At 43.5% G+C, this 16,944-nt stretch overlaps 1 long non-coding RNA gene across 1 annotated transcript; it reads left to right on the top strand.

Annotated features, from left to right (window-relative positions):
- Positions 1 to 5,280: 5,280 nt before the first annotated feature.
- On the top strand, positions 5,281 to 9,534 carry LOC122492691. Its single transcript, XR_006299734.1, has 2 exons — positions 5,281 to 7,553; positions 7,840 to 9,534. It is a non-coding gene; the product is annotated as an uncharacterized LOC122492691 (long non-coding RNA).
- Positions 9,535 to 16,944: the final 7,410 nt, after the last annotated feature.

Here is a 16,944-nt window from a genome sequence, read left to right on the forward strand (position 1 = left end):
GACTCATCAGTTGTAACAAATGGACCACACTACTGCAAGACATGAATGATGGGGGGCTGCAGAGGGGTAGGGGTGAAGGGGTGTGTAGGAACTCGACTTTCTGCTCCATGTGTCTGTAACTCTACGACTACTCTAAAATGTAAAGTGTGTGAAAGAAATGAACCATCCTGTCTGCCTATAGCAATATAGAGGAATCTCCGAGGGTGTTTCTTCTATAATTACGAAGTTAGAAACACAGTATTCAGTACCACTTTTCCCATGGTGGGAGGCAGAATGCATTCTCAGAAATCATATGCTGACCATCACTAAAGCCTATTTTCAGCTGTAGCTTCCTGTTGTTATAAGCCTGCTTGTCTTTTCTGCAAGTATCGTAAATTTCTCACCTCTCTTCATAACACCTTGTTTCTGTACTAAGTTTCCCTTGGTCCTGTGTTCCTGCACTACAAATATAATGGCCACTGATGAACATTTGAGCTGTGTCTATAGTCTTCAGAATATTTTTAATTACAGCAACTGTGGTCTGAAGTTAAGGCCTAGTGTCCTAGACTCTTGACATCTGAAACCAACATGGAGTGAACCCTCCGAGCAGCAGGCAGTTAACACAGTGGGCATCACTAAGAGGATGGTCCATCTAAGACCCGGGTCACCACGTAAGACCCAGTTCATCCAGTTGTCATTAAGTGATTGTTGTTGACTAACGAGGTCTGAGATAGGACAAAGGCCACCTGGGACCGAGCTACCGGTTGCTGGCAGACAGCCTCTTGCTGTGGACTGTGCTGCCTGTTTTGGGTGTCACTGTTTCCTCCCCTGGCAGCAAGCTCTTGGCCCTAAGAATTGTTAATTGGCTGTACCCCAGGTGCCTGGGCTCCGGGTTCAGTCAGTTTGGCTGGTGTCGTGAGACGCTCCGCCTGTAGAGGCAGTGACGACACCGCACTTTTAACTGGTGAGCATTTGAGCCCCAGGTACCCAGGGTCGAGGGTCTGGCTGGCACTCTCCGGTTACTGTGTACCGTGTGCTGGCCGTCCCCGGCTGTTCAGGGTAGCCACGCTTACCAGTTTTTGTCATTGTGCCCCAGCGGGGAGGGCATGCAGATGGCCCTTGGTGAAAGTTTGGAAAGCTGGGCTGCCCTGGCCCCGGGAGCATGAAGCGTGCACGCCCTCGGTGTGTGATGAGCTGTTGTTCACGTGCGGGCAGCGGCCGTCCCCATCTCTTGCTGCTCCTTCCCCTGCTGCCATTGCACACACGCCTCACGCCCGAGGGTGCCGAGGTGCACACCTGTGGTGTCCTGTGGCCCCGGAGGCTGATGAGAAACAAAAGGGGACGTCTTCCAAATTGCCAGAGGAAGGACCTCAACTGCGCTAATGCAGAACCCTCAGCCAGTGAACCTGGGGTTGGCGAGGCACTGGGGTTTTTTTCAGTACACCAAAGGACTAACCTTGGAGTCCTGGGGCTTGATGGCCTTGACCCTTGCCGTGCCAGAATGACCTTATTGTTTGTGAACCGTGACCCCAGAGAGATTGGCTGGCATTCCCTGGAGGAAGTGGCAGCTGCCTGTGAGGCAGACTGCCGGGCTGTGGTCCTTTCTCTTGTAACCACCCAGGCCCCCGCCACAGGTGTCAGGATGGAGACAAAAACTGAAAGCTGTCACTTCACATGGCTAGAAACCCAAAATACTGTGAGGGAATTTGTAGAGAGAGAAATGAGAGAGAAGAAACCTGCACTGTTGCAAAAAGGCAGCCCTACAGAAGACATTGGGTCAACGGCCGGGTTATGGGCCACGCTTGCTCCTTGCAGCTGTGCTCTGCTGCCTCTGTTGAGAAAAATTCTCATCCTGCTGCTCAGAGGGGAAAGCACTCACCCTGTGCCACAGCAAAGGGGATCATTGGAATGCAGCGTAAGCCCAGGATCCTTAATCCGTGTGAAGCAATGTGACCTTTGCCATAGAGTGGGCCCTTGAGCCCGTAGATCCTCCTTGGAGGCTCTCTGGAGAAGGCAACTTGTACGTGCGATCAGAGTAAATAGAAAAGCCCCTGACGTATATTGAGTGACAACAAAAAGGAAAGAATTGGCAAGAAAGAATGAGGGGTGGGAGGAACTTAGGTACAGGAAAAGGAAACAACGAAATGACAGAAATGAAGGTGCACAGATTGCCCCAGCTGGGAGTCCAGGCTATACGAAGATAACTTATGCAATAGAAGATCAAAGGGCACTAACTGGCTTTTGTACCTTCGCTAGATCATTTGTGAAATGACTTAAATATCTGTTGAAACGCACCATTGACAAATTGTCATGACCTTGCACAAGGCTTGAATTACAGCTGTATTTGGGCCTTCGGCTAAATTTGATCATGTCATTCCCTAAAATCCTAGAGGAGTTACTGACTACAAAATGGAGTGCGGGTGACTGTATATTTGTGTTTCCTCAGAACTTATATGTTGAACTCCAGTCCTCAGTGTGATGGTCTCTGGAGGTGGGGGGCCTTTGGGATGTGATGAGGTTATGGGGGTAGAGCTCTCATGAATGGGAGTAAAGCCCTCACAAGTGTTGAGTGAACACCTTTGGCTTTTGCACAAGTGACGACAGAGCAAAAGGACAGCTATCTGTGAACCAGGAGGCAGGCCCTCCCCACGTGCTGATACCGCTGGCCCCTTCATCTGTCTTGGACTTGAGCGCCTCCAGAACTGTGAGAAATAAATTTGTGTTGTTCGTAAGCCACCCCGGCTGTGTTATTTTTTTTTTGCCAGTATGAACAACCTGAGACATTCGGATGAGTAGGTATGTTTTCTCTTAATCCACAGAACTATTGCCTGAGTTCTCCGTGGTCACAGCACCCATTGACTTAATTATAGCACATTCCCATGGTAGGTTCCAGTCGAGTGAATATGAACTTTGGTACTTAGAATTTGGGTTGTCAGAAGGGGACCCCTTTGTACTGTATGTCCCGGTTGAAAGCATGGCAACCACCTGTTCAGAGACGAAGTGATTGTCACTGCTGCTTCTCCATTTAGTACTCCAGTTTACTGCGTTCTTAAACCTGGAAATAGTGTTGGCATGTCACAGTGGGTCACCGCATCCTCAATGCTGTGGCCAGTTGTCCAGGACTCAACACCACTGTTCGTGAAATAACTGTCTTCATCTAAGCAGCAACCAGTACATATTTTGTTCCTATGGGTTTTGCCAGTGCATTCTCCCCAGTGCTGTTTTCAGCAGCCTCAGCCACAGTTTGCCTTTGCCTCCAAAGGGTCCCGGTACACCTTCAGCAGGCTGCCAATGGGATATGCCAGCAACTCTTTGCCATTGCACATAGTCTTTGCAGGCGATACCTTAATTGCACCCAGATTTGGTGGAAGAGATTCCAGCATTATTCCTGAAGGCCACAGAACTCACTGCCTTGTTCCCTATTAATGCTTGTAATGGGAGCCCTAAGCCTCCATGTGAGTAGTACACCTGCAGGAGACCTTCGTGTCAGAAGAAGCCAAGCCACACAGGGAGGTTTTGCATAGGAGTTCTGTTATATCCAGTCTTTGTCTTCCCAGATAATATATTGTGCATGGTAGCAAGCAAGTCTTCAGATGCCTGTAGCCCACCTCTCAGTGAAACCAGCTCTTCCTCAGACATCAAGGAGCAGGGAAAAGTTTTGTCTAGTATACCCTTGCTGCATTCTCCAGTATAAGAAAATGGTGGGTGTTTTAGGCCACTATGGGATGGTTAATATTTCACAACAATAGTATCTGTGTCACCCAGATCACTTGAAATCAGATGATCATCTTTAATCTGTGTGTATCTTTTTTTGTCACCTGAATCATATTTTATATAGATTTCCAGAGGTGTGTAATGACCGCTATACAGGGCTATAACCCAAAAGCCCTAATACTGCTTGTTTATGTAGGTCAGGCCCTATCTTCAGACAGCTGTTGGAAATTGATTGTTAGTGATGGTGGTAGTGGTGTAGCCTAGGAATCCTCAGCTTGTTTAGATCCGTAGGGTATATGACTCTCTCCTTGTAAGTTGGGCACATAGTTCATTAGGTGTTGATCATATACACAAGGCATGCGAAGGACTGTTCGAAACTGGAAATATATGATGACTATAAATACATGAGCCAGAAGTACTAATCTTGATTACATTCTTGAAATCACAGAGTTTTAAACTGCGTGTTCAGAATGTAAATGTCAGAGTTCAATCAGAGAAACAGAACCATTAGGAGACATGTAGATACAGATTTGTTACAGGGATTTGACCTTATGCATTGTGGGTCCTTGTTAAATAGTCCCTGGAACGCTCTTGTTTTCGTGTCTGATGCTGGAAGTTGAAAGTAATGGGGTGGGAGTGGGGAGCAGGTGTGAAGGGAAGATAGATGTGAGGTGGGAAAGCAAGAACAAACTAGAACTCACAAGTAACAGCTGGAACCTACACGGGTGGACTGAAAGCCATGTTTGTTTCTGTTTCCTCTGACCTTCTCAGTAAAGGACTTGTGCAGAAGTCAGGGTCCTTAAAGCAAAATCTACCTTCCTGGCCCTGGAGTCAGCCCCAGGGAGGAGCCCCTGGAGGCAGCCCAGGCACTGCCTCATACCCATAAGTAAGTCAGTACATCCCCGACATAGGGTGCAAACTTCAACATGGTGGAAGCTTCACTTCTTGTGAAAGAATCTGTTGTAGTGAACCTTAGGTAGAAATGTTCAAGAAATGGAACTTTGGAAAGTGTAGTTTTCCCCAGCCATTGGCACATTACCATGCAACCTCAGTTCACCCTTGTCAAATTGAGCCCATAAAAAACCCCTAAACTTAATCTCCAAATAAAACCAAAACAAAGTCATGCTTCCACTTAACGTGATCAACTATCTTGCAGACAACCAAAAACATGCTTATGCTTTTCTCAGGAGAAGGTACGAAGTCTTTCTTGTTTTTGTTGCTTTCTTTCTTTGGATGATGTGTATTTTTCTGATTCATAGTCATCCACTGATACCCTGTAACTTAAATACTGGCATCCTTAAGTTGTAACTTGATTACTATTAACACATACGATGTTAAATGATACAGGGGCGAGAAAGGGAAATAAAAGAAAAAATATTTGGTTAATATTTACATAATTGGCCATTTAAAAATAAAGGAGGGGGCGCCTGGGTGGCTCAGTCAAGTCAGCATCCGACTCGATATCGCCTCAGGTTTTGATCTCGCAGTCATGAGAGTTGTGCATCAGGCTCACACTGAGCCTGGAGCCTGCTTGGGATTTTCTCTCTCTCCCTTTCTCTCTGCCCCTCCCCAACAAATGCACTCTGTTCCTTAAAATAAATAAACATTAAAAAGTAGTAAAAATATTGGGTGACAGGCATTAAGGAGGGCACTTTGCAAGATGAACACTGGGTGTCACATATAAGGTAAATCACTGATGCCAAGTCAACTGTATGTTAACTAACTTGAATTTAAATTAAATAACAAAAATAAAAAGTATTCATAACCATACAGTCCTTGTTTCTGCTATTGATCACATGGTTGTAGCTGGCATTTATAATGACCCTCTAGTACATACCTACTGTGTTGTCCCTTTGTCTTCTGCAAGCACCCTAGCTTGTCTTGGTTCTTTGGGTTGACCCAAACCTTCACTTCTCTTAATAATAGGACACAAAAGTAATATGGGGCAGCCTAGAGGATCTCTTGCAATCCAGGCATATTCCCCATTACTCCCACTGGGTAGAAGCTAACCAATTTCCCGCTAATAGTAACCGGTCACTCAGCCATTCCAGTAACCCAGCTCCCTGTTGATTCAGTGGCTTATGAGCACCAAAGTGGCTAGCTAGCAGTCTCAGATTCTAGGTCAGTGGAAGTGTTTCATGGTATATTCTTCATCTTGGAATAGGACTTCTAGACCAACAGAACCTAAAGCTGAGGGAATTGGAAGCAAGGAGTTTGCTAGTAGATCTCTAGGAAAATGATAGGGCTGTTCTCCCATTTCCACCTCTTTGATGCCGGCTCCATAAATTGTGGCTATGGGAGAAACAGGCCCAAATGTTGGGCACTTATTTAAAGCATATATCACATCTTGGAAGACATTACACAAGCCCAAAAAGGTGTTGACACCTAGGTTGTGCTGCAACTGAGTCTTCAAAAGGCCACTCCATGTTGTATCACCCTGGATGCTTCAAAATGATGGGGAACAGAGTTAGAACACTGATTCCATGGGCATGTGAAATGAGTTTCCTGGTATAAAACAGAGGTGTATGAGATACCATGGTGATGGGTTCAGCGTTCTGTAAATCCACTGATGTTAGTTTTGACAGATGCATTGCAGACGGGGAAGGCAAATCCATGTACAAAGTAAATGTCTTCACCAGTATATACAAAGTATGGTCCCTTTGGTGATGGAAGTGATGTGATATAATCACTCTGGTATCAAGTAGCCCCTGATCCACACAGGGAATGGTGCCAAGTTAGTTGTTAATTGGTGGTCTCTTCTGTTAGCAGTTTGGAAACTTAATAGTAACTTTTGTCAGATTGGCCTTGGTGAGTAGAAGTCCATGTTGCTGACCCCATGCGTGATCTCTTCACTGCTACCAGGAATTTATCTTTGATTCATGAACCCACTTGGCAGTGACAGAAATGGCTGGGGAAAGGGGCTGACTAACAGAAGGAGAGTCTTGTCCACAGAATATGTGCTTCCCTGCACCTAATTATTAAATCCTACTCTGACAAGATTACACTTTGGTGAACATTCACATGGTTAAACAAATGTCTTTACACACTGTGCCAGATTGGAAAAGTCTGTGCACACACTTCTACAGAACAACTTGTCACGGATTTTCCAATGTACTCCTTCCAAATCCTTGATCATCCAGTCAAACCATTAGCCCATGTGTATGAATCAGTGTAGACCTATAACTATGGCCATCTCTCCTTCCCTACAAAATAAATAACCAGGTGCCCTGCTCAAATTTTTGCCCACTTGGATGATATCCTTTCACCACTGACTTTCAGGACCATCTCAGAATGAGGTTGTAGTTATGCATACCATGCAGAATTATCTAGCTCAAGCCTGAATTCTTTCTTTCTCAGTCATCTGGTCATAGGGAACTCCTTATGAGACTATAGCTGTGAATTGAGGGAAGTATATAGCAGCAGTAGGGGTCATGGGCATACTTGTGTTTTCAGGACCTGCTGGAGATGAATCGTGCATATCCCATTTCATTTCACGATGAAGTGCCACTGTGAACGCCCAAGTGTATGACTTGATGGATGAGACAACACCTAGTTCTTGATGGGCGGTTCAGGTTGCATGGTAACTTGGTAGCCCATGGTTAGGTGTTCAGTCTCCACTATGACCCATTAGCAGACATGTCAAAAGGGGAATAGATGTTGACAGCGAATAGCATCCTAAGGGTATATGCTGTGATTCTTGGATAGGTGCCTGCCAAAGGTTCTTAACGGGATCCTCATCCACTGAGACTTCAAGCAACATTAGGCCTTCTGGATAACACAATCCAAATGGCATGGCAGTTTGCTTGGCAGCTTGGATCTATTGCAGAACAGTCACTTCTTCTGGACTCTCTTCAAAATTGGTACCTTTTCTGTTCACTTAGTAGATGGCTTGGAGTAGCAGGCCCAGACGTGGCACATGCTGTAATCCAAGGTGGCCCAATAGCGCTTGTACATCTTCCCTTGTGGTAGAAGGAGTAACTCCTTCTTTACCCTAGAAAGATTATCTTGGCATGCCCTCCAACACTGGACCCTTAGAAATCTTACCACGGTGGCAGCCCCCTGCATTTTTGTGGGATTATAGTACACCCTCAGGCTCACAGTGACCTGCCAATAGGTCTTGAATATTTTCTCTTTCCTGTACATTAGGTTCAACCAGCATTGTATCATCAAAGTGATGAATCAACAAGACAGGTGGAAGAAAAAGACAATCTAGCAGCCTGTAGCCTGGACTATGATATTGGGCTGAAGAGTTGACAGACCCCTGAGGTTGGACAGTGAAGGTGTATTCCTGGCCTTGCCAAGAGAAAGCAAACTGCTATGATCGTATTTACTAATAAGTATAGTAGAGGGGGATAAAAAGCATTTGCTGCTAAATAGCTTCACACCAGGTGACAAGAGAAGTGTTGCTTTGTTCTGGCAACAAAACTCCATCTAAAAGCTCAGCTACAAACAGAGTTACTACCTGATTAAATTTATGATCATCCACTGTCATTATGTAAGATTAATATACCTTCTGCGCAGGCCAAATAAGTAATTGAATGGAGGCAGAATCACCACTGCTCTATCTTTCCAGGCCTTGAGGCTGACACTAATATCTGCAAAGCCTCCAAAAATGCAGTATTGCTTTTGATTTAGTATCTTTGTAGATATAGTTTTACTGACTTCCATATGGTCTTTATGCCATAATAGCTCTCACTTGAAGGGTCAAGGAACCAGTGTGGGAATTCTGAAAATTTCTGGTGTCTCTATTCCAGTTATGTGTTCCACAGTTGAAGAAAGAACCACCCTTTGGATTTGGGCCCAGTGGGCCCACTGTGAGATAGACCTGAGCTAAAATCCCTCGATCACTTGACCCCCATTAGCTCCTTCTCTGGGTAGTGCACTACAAGCGACTTTTTGGGTCACTAGGCATTAACATCAGCTGAAAGCCAGTGTTTGGGAATCTTGAAAAGTCTGATTCCCCCTACCCACCCGCCCAAATGCCTACTCAGATTGGTAAATGGCTGGATGTTCCTCTGGGGAATGCTGGGAGATAGATTAACAGTATACATTTTTGGCATTACTGGGTTTTTCCTCAAGAAGACCTGGAGACTCCTCTTCTGAAGGGATGCTCTGAGTCTGTAAACTGGCTCAAGGCTGGACATTGATTGAGAGGGTATGACTCCTTTGGTGATTCAAGTCAGACTTCTGCTCATTACGCCTGCAGGTTTTCCACTTAGATGAAGACTATAGTGGACTTCCCATCTATTTTATTTCTGCTTACACCATGATCAACTAGTAAACACCAAATATCTGCAAGCCAAACTGTTTTGCTTACTGCTTTGGCTCCACTGTCCCTAACAGTAACCATGTCCATGTTTTTGATGATTAAGTGCCATGTGTCACCCCTGCCACCCTGACACCTCAGCATCCTCATTGGACTTACACATCCCCATTTGAAGGTAGCAATTCTCCCTGTAATTTCTGATTCATAGAGAAGAGCAACCACAAGGCTCTTGAAGGATTCTGGGGCTAGCCTGATAAAAGACATGTCCTCTGGACCTTCTGAGGTCGGTAAGCAAGCCTTACAGAAATCCACTTTAACATTCTAATCTTCCTGAGCCTTTGCATAGTTTTCTCTACAGTATATCAAGGAAGTTTTGGCATTTCAACTGCTTTAGTGCAGTAGGTCAACCAAATCAAACAAGAGACATTACTAGCCCCTCAAGCTAAATATTCAGTCCAGAATATCAATTTAGTGAGCCCGTGTCAATAAATTCAGCCCGATCTGACCTTATATTCTTTCCATTCTGATCCCAAACATATTCCCCAGGTTTCTGTTAATATAAAATTATACATTTATTTTAGTGTGTATCACACTTCTTTATGGGTTGCAGTTTGTACTCTTTGACATCTACTGGGACTTATGTCCAGTTACAGATCTAGAAGCAAGGGGAGATAATGTAAGAAAGTCCTGGAGAGGATCAGAAGATCTTTATGAGGGGCACCTGGATGGCTTGGTTGAGTGTTTTACTATTGCTTTTGGCTCGGGTCATGATTTCAGGGTCGAGGGATTGAGCCCTGCATTGGGCTCCATGCTGACCATGGAGCTTGCTTGAGATTCTTTGTCTCCCTCTGCCCCTCTCCCTGTATGTTTTCTTTTTATTTTTTGAAAATGTTTATTTATTGTGCTGTCAAAAATGAGTCTGAGCTTTCAGCACAGAGAATGATATGGGGTTCGGACTCACAAATCATGAAGTCATGCATGTCCTGAGCCGAAGTTGGATGCTTAACTGACTGAGCCACCCTGGTGTCCCTTCCCTGTATGTTTATATACACATGCTAGTATACACAAAATATATCCTTTTTGTGTCAGCTGACACAATATAAGCGCACCAGAGTCCTGGAAGGAACATGCACACATAGTGCCCAGATCTTGGTTTCTAATACCATATCCCATGTTTAATCTCCAAATAAAGACAATAACAAAGTCCTATTTCCTCCATCTAACATTATACAACTATCTCCAGGGTACAATTAAAAACCATTAAACCTATCCCTGAAAGAGGATGCAAAGTCCTTCAGTGATGTTTATTTACTTTTTTCCTTAATAACCCATAACTTAAATAGTATGATTTAAGTTAACAATACTTAAATACTATGATATAAAATCAGTACACCATATATTATAGATACAGGGATAAGAGAAGGAAGTAAACAAAGATACCTGCTTAATATATATACCCAGTATATTTTAAGTATATGTTATACTAAGTGTTAAGTAAATATTTAATATATACTTATATGTACATTAAGTACGTATACTTAAGGTATGGCCACACACATATTAATGAAATAAAGAAGAAATACTCCTCTGACAATTACAGTCCTTATTTCTGTAACTGCTCATGCAGTCACAGGTGGTAAGTATAATGATCTTTCATGACTCTGTTTATTTCTTTTACCCTCAGCAAGAACCTCAGCTGGTCATGGTTCTTTACCTGGTGGGGTGATCCAGACCTTCCTTCCTGAAGGGTCTGGGCCACTAGTAGTCTTTCCTGAATTGGGTTGTTGTAGTTTTCCATTGATTTTAATCACAGGTCATGCTAGTACTATGAGAGGCCTCAAGGAATCTCCTGTATTCTAGACACACTTTTCCTGATCCCCAATGTGTGGTAGTAGTCCAGTTTCTTCTTAGTAGGATCAATCGCCTCAGCACAGTATCTCCCTTCTCTGCCTGTTGATTTGAAGGCACGGGGAGCCCAAATTCGCCAAGTGACAATCCTAACTTCCAGTTCAGTGGAATCATTGTTGCGTCTCCTGGTGGAAGCATTCCTCCATTTGGAACTAATATTTCTAGGCCAGCAGAACCAGAGGTCTTGTGGACAGGAAACAAAAATTTTGCTACTGGACACTAGGGGTAATAATGCTGCCAATCCCATTTCCTCCCTGTGATTCATGGACCTGTGAATCCTGGCAATGGGAAAAATATCACCATATACTGGACACCGATTCAGAGCATATACAGCCTTCTGGAGAACTTGCCCCAGCTCTGTACCATATTGCCACCCAGTGGCACTGTGCATTTTCAGAAAGTTATTCTGACATTCAATCAAGCTGGCTTCTTCGGGATGGTAGAACAGGTGATAAGATGAGTGAATTTCACGAACCCTGGGTCCATTGCTTCTCTACTTCTTCTGTGAAGTGGGTTCCTTGATCAGAAGCAACACAGTGTGGAATCCCGTGACAGTGGGATATTCTGTTAGCCCACAGATGGTTGTTTTGGCAGAAGCATTGTGTGCAAGGAAGGCAAGTCTATATCCAGAGTGTCTGTTCCAGGAAGGACAAAATGCTCCCCCTTCCATGAATTTTTGTCACATTTATTTCTCATTCTTGGACACACAAATACATTTGCTTCTTTCTTTCTCTTGTCTTTTGGGACTCCCATTATGTGTATGTTGATTTAGTTGATAGTATTCCATAGGTCCTATAGGCTTTCTTCACTTGTAAAAAAAAATTTTTTTTTCCTTTATGCTCCTCTGGATATTTTTAAATGACCTGTCTTTGAGTTCACTGATTTTTTTTCTTCTGCTTGATTGTGTCTATTTTTGAAGATTTCTACTGAAGTTTTTCACTACAATCTTTGTATTCTTTGGCTCCAGAATTTCAGTTTGGTGCTTTGTTGTGGTTTCTATCATTTTCTTGAAGTTCTCATTTTGTTCATTTGTTGTTTTCCATGATCTCATTTGGCTATCTCTCTGTGTTCTCTTGTACTGAGCTTCTTGAAGATGATTATTTTGAATTATTTTTATTGATTGAGAGTTTGTTACTGGAGCTTTATTTTGTTCCTTTGGTGGTGGCATGTTTCCCTAATTTTTTGTGGTCCTTATAGCCTTGTGTTGGTGTCTGTACATTTGAAGAAGTGGTTACTTTTTCTAGTCATTACAGACTTGGCATCGTCAATAAAAGCCCTATACAAGTCAGCATGACCAGATATTCTGGGTGGACTGGTTGGCTGGGTCTGGGGGTGAATGGACCCAGTGCTGGCTCTACACCGAACTTGGATCCCCACTTTGCTCTCTTTTTTCCTACAGGAGAACTTATGGACTGAGGGGATCTCTTTGAGTGCTGCACTGTGTGGGTTTTGGGGAGGAGTGATGAAGGTATAGTGAGACTGTTGTTCTCACTGTTTTTAATTATGTCTTTTTTGTTGTTTGTGTGCTCCACCAATGTGCTTTAACCTCTCATCTAGATTCTGGAGATCATCTGAAGGTATTTTTATCTACGGGTGGTTGTTAAATTGGTGTTTCTGTGAAGGAACAAGGACTGGAGCTTCATTTTTAACATCTTGTTGACCTCTCTCCTGATTTCCCGTTTATTTAGATCTCCAAAATCTTTCACTGAAATTTGTATTATACAAATCTTGTATAAACCGTGCAACTTTAATTGTAGAAGTCTTATGCTCCTTTTTGTTCATTTCATTTTTTTTTTAATGCTTATTTATTTTTGAGAGAGAGAGAAGTGAGAGCAAGGGAGGGAGAGGGGGGGCAGACAGAGGATCTAGAGTGGACTCTGCACTGACAGCAGAGATCCCCATGTGGGGCTTGAACTCACAAACCTGTGAGGTGATGACCTGAGCCAAAGTTGGATGCTTTCAACTGAGCAACTCAGGCGCCCCTGTTAAATTCCTTTCTCGGGGCGCCTGGGTGACTTCAGCCAGGTCACGATCTCGCGGTCTGTGAGTTCGAGCCCCGCGTCAGGCTCTGGGCTGATGGCTCAGAGCCTGGAGCCTGTTTCCGATTCTGTGTCTCCCTCTCTCTCTGCCCCTCCCCCGTTCATGCTCTGTCTCTCTCTATCCCAAAAATAAATAAACATTGAAAAAAAAATTAAAAAAAAAAAAAATTCCTTTCTAAGAACTTTTTGATTGATTGTTTGTGGATTGTTCAGTGCTATTGTGTACAAATTCATTTGCTGTTAATGTGTTGATCTTGTATCCTGCAAACGTGTTGCAATCATTGATTAGTTCTGATGTTTGTTGTCATGTTCCTAAGTATATTCTACATGGATGCTCCTGTCATCCTTAGACAGAGTTTTACCACTTTATTTCCAATCTGGATGACTTTTATTCCATTTTATTGCCTAATTTCCCTTTCTAGGACCTTCGGTTCGACATTAACCGTAAGTGGTAAGAGTGGTGTAAGGGCATATACAAATGAAAAATAAGAGGCTTAATATTCTGCCAAAAATGAAGAGACATCCCTCCTTGTAGATTATTTTCTTTGTAAAGTTGTAAATTCTTTGTCTGCGCTTATGAGAATGAACCATAAATCTTCTTAAATGTCTCTTGGCAGTTTTACAGCCTAGAATGTCTTTCCCAAGGACCTCAGAACCGTCTGTTTGAAATGTAACAGGGAGCTGGCACTTCTGTCTCCCAGAGTCTGTGAGAGGGTAGAAGCCTAAACTTTGGTGGTCGGGGTCTTGATCCAAGTTGCAAAACTACCTCCTGTCATAAAGATAGGAGAAGCTTGTTTTTTTAACTTGTAAAACCAATAAACTAACACAGGTGGTCATCCAATTACCAGGCAAATTTAGGGCAAACAATGTGTGATAAAGGATGCTGTGAAATCCTCCTACTTGAGAATTAGTTATTGTTTATTTTTGCAACATTTATGTGATGGGATGTATCTACTTGGCTATAAAAAAGGGTGAGATTTCTTTCTATCCTTGGATTGTCTTTGAGATATATCCCGCCATTCAATGATAAGATTGTTTTCTTTGTCTTCTGCCTGAGTGGTTAAGTTTTCTAGGTTCAGAGAGGATTTTTAAAAATTTTTTCAACATTTATTTATTTTTGAGAGACAGAGCGTAAGTGGGGGAGAAGCAGAGAGAGAGGGAGACACAGAATCCCAAGCAGGCTCCAGGCTCTGAGGTGTCAGCACAGAGCCGGGCCTTGGGCCTCCAACTCATGAACTGTGACATCATGACCTGAGGCAAAGTCCCATGCTTCACCGACTGAGAAACCCAAGCGCCCCAAGATTTTGTTTTCAATTATATTTACCTAATAATTTAAGGATGGGCTGAGTCTGGTGAATCCTGACCACTCATAATGCTAAATCGAGTATGCTTTCTCATCAATGAACGTCTCAAAGGACGAAGAACGAAATAAGACAGGGATGATTACTGTCGAAGTTATGTTATAACATAAATGGAACACAGACTGTCCCTGGAAGAAATTCTGCAGGTGCATTCTACAAAAGATGGAACCGCTAGGAGAGCCAATTCATTAAGGAAACAATTAATGAAAGAGGTGTGTATTTAGATACTCATTTCGGATAAACAATGAGTCAGACTGTAGTATCAGTGTCTCCTGCTTGTACCTTATTTGCTAAATCGGGCAGTCGTACCCAACGTCTCCTAAGCCTGATGCCTGATTCCCAACAAGGTTGCGCCAGGAATTTGGGAAAAGGCCTGCACTAGCGGGTCGGTCACATGAGCCGCTCTGGGCCTTCTGCGCATGTGCACTGCGCCCGTCTCGGTAGTTCGCGTCGGCGGCCTCGGGAGAAGACGGTCCCGGATGCTTCAGTTGCCGAGTGCCGAGGCGCAGGCGGAGAGGACGCGATGGTCGAGCCCCCAGGTGGCTGTGGTTGAATGTGGGTGACCCGTGGGACGGAGGCCCCGCGCGGGAGGGGCCGGTGACGGAGGAAACGGCTCGGTGCCTGAGCCCGGGGTGAGTCCTGCTCCGTCTGTATGCAACGAATGCGAACCAGCGCGTCCCCGCGCTTGACACCCAGCGAAGGTTCGTGTTTTCGTCTCCGAGGTGAAGGGTCGCCCGAGGCCTCAGTAAGACCGGCGGAAACTGGCCCGGGGGCGCTCGTGGGTGGTCGCTTCTCTCCTGGGGTGGGGCGGGGGGACCTCGTTCTTCTCCACTCGGGTCCGTCTTCGTCCTCCCAGCCACCGGTGGTCAGTGTCCCGTCCCCATGGTAACCGCGTAACGCCTGCTGGGAGGTGACGGGAGCCGCTTCAGTGGTATTAGATACATTCACATTGTTGGGCAAATGTCGCTACCGTTCATCCCCGTAGTCTTTTCATTTTGTAAAAACTGAAATGCTATACCTATTAAACAATAACTCCCCAGTCTCCCCTACCTCCAAGCGCTGGAAACCACCGTTATACTTCCTGTTTCTGTAATTTTGGCTACTCTGAGTACCTCGTATTAGTGAAATCCTGTAGGCTTTGTCCTTTTGTGACTGGCTCATTTCGCTTAGCATTACGTCCTCAAGATTCATCCATGTTGTAGCGTATTGCAGGGTTTTTTTCCATTTTTAAGGCTGAGTAATATCCCATTGTACGTATATGCACATTCTGCTTGTCCATTCACCTGTCCATGGACACTTGAGTTGCTTCCATGTTTCCACTATTGTGAATAATGATGCTGCCGTGAACACGAGTGGTTGAGACATGTGGTTGAGACCTACTCTTGGGTATATACCTCGAAGGAAAATTGCTGGGCCGTAAGGTAATTCTAGTTTTAATTTTGAGGAAGCTCCATCCTGTTTTTACAATGGTTGTACCGCTTTACACTCTAAGCAGTCAGCAGCAGAGGATGGGAGTTCCATTTCCTCTCCATCCTTGCCAACAGTTGCTTTTTCTTTTTTTGGTAGTAGCAATCTTAATGGGTGTGAGGTGGGATCTTACTGTACCTTTGTCTTGTATTTCCTTAATGATTCATGATGTTTACTATATTTTCTGTGTTTATTGGCCATTTGTATATCCTCATTGGAGAAATATCTGTTCAGGTCCATTGCCCATTTTTGAATTATGTTGTTTGGGTTTTTTTTGTTGTTGCTGGATTTTAGGAGTTCTCTTTATATTCTGGATATTAATCTCTTATCAGATATATGAATTATAAATATTTTCTCCTGTTCTGTCGATTAACTTTTAACTCTGTGGATAGTATCTTTGGATGTGAACATTACAATTTTCATGACAAGTGTGTCCGTTTCTTTGTTACCCATGCCTTTGATGTCATACCCAGGAAGTCATTGCCAAATCTGGTGTTGTGTATCTTTTGTACTATGTTTTCTTGTAAGTTTTATTGTTTTAGAACTTAAATTTAGGTACTTGATGTGGGTTGATTTTTGTGTATGGTGTTAGGTTAAGGGTCCAACTTTATTCTTTTACATGTGGCTATCCAGTGTTTCTAGTGCCATTTGATAAAAAGATGTCATTTTCGCATTGAGTGGTCTTGACAGCCTTGTCAAAAATCATTTGACAAGACGTGTGAGTGTTTATTTCTGGACTCTTTTTTCTATTCCATTGGTCTTATTTGTCCCTTTTTGTGCTGGTACCATCCTGTTTTGATTGCTGTGGCTTTGTACTAAGTTTTGAAATCAGGAAGTGTAAGTCTTCCGGTTTTGTTGTTTTTCAGGATTGTTGTGGATAGTCTGGTTTCTTTGAATTTTAGGATGGGTTTTTTTTAATTTCTGCAAAAAACGTCATTGGGATTTTGCTAAGGATTTCATTGAAACTGTACATCACTTTGAGTAGTATTGACATTTTAACAAGAAGTTGTCTAATCCATGAACATGGGATGTGTTTCCATTTATTAATTCCTTCTTTAATGCCTTCAGCACTCTTTTGTGGTTTTTATTGTGCAGATCTTTTACATCTGTAGTTACATTAATTCCTAAGATTTTGTTTGATGCTTTGGTAACTGGAATTGGTTTTGTAATTTCCTTTTCAGATCGTTTATTGTACCTATATAGAAATGCA

Source organism: Prionailurus bengalensis, chromosome D2, assembly GCF_016509475.1.
Source record: "Prionailurus bengalensis isolate Pbe53 chromosome D2, Fcat_Pben_1.1_paternal_pri, whole genome shotgun sequence".
In the NCBI taxonomy this organism is placed as follows: Eukaryota; Metazoa; Chordata; class Mammalia; order Carnivora; family Felidae; genus Prionailurus; species Prionailurus bengalensis.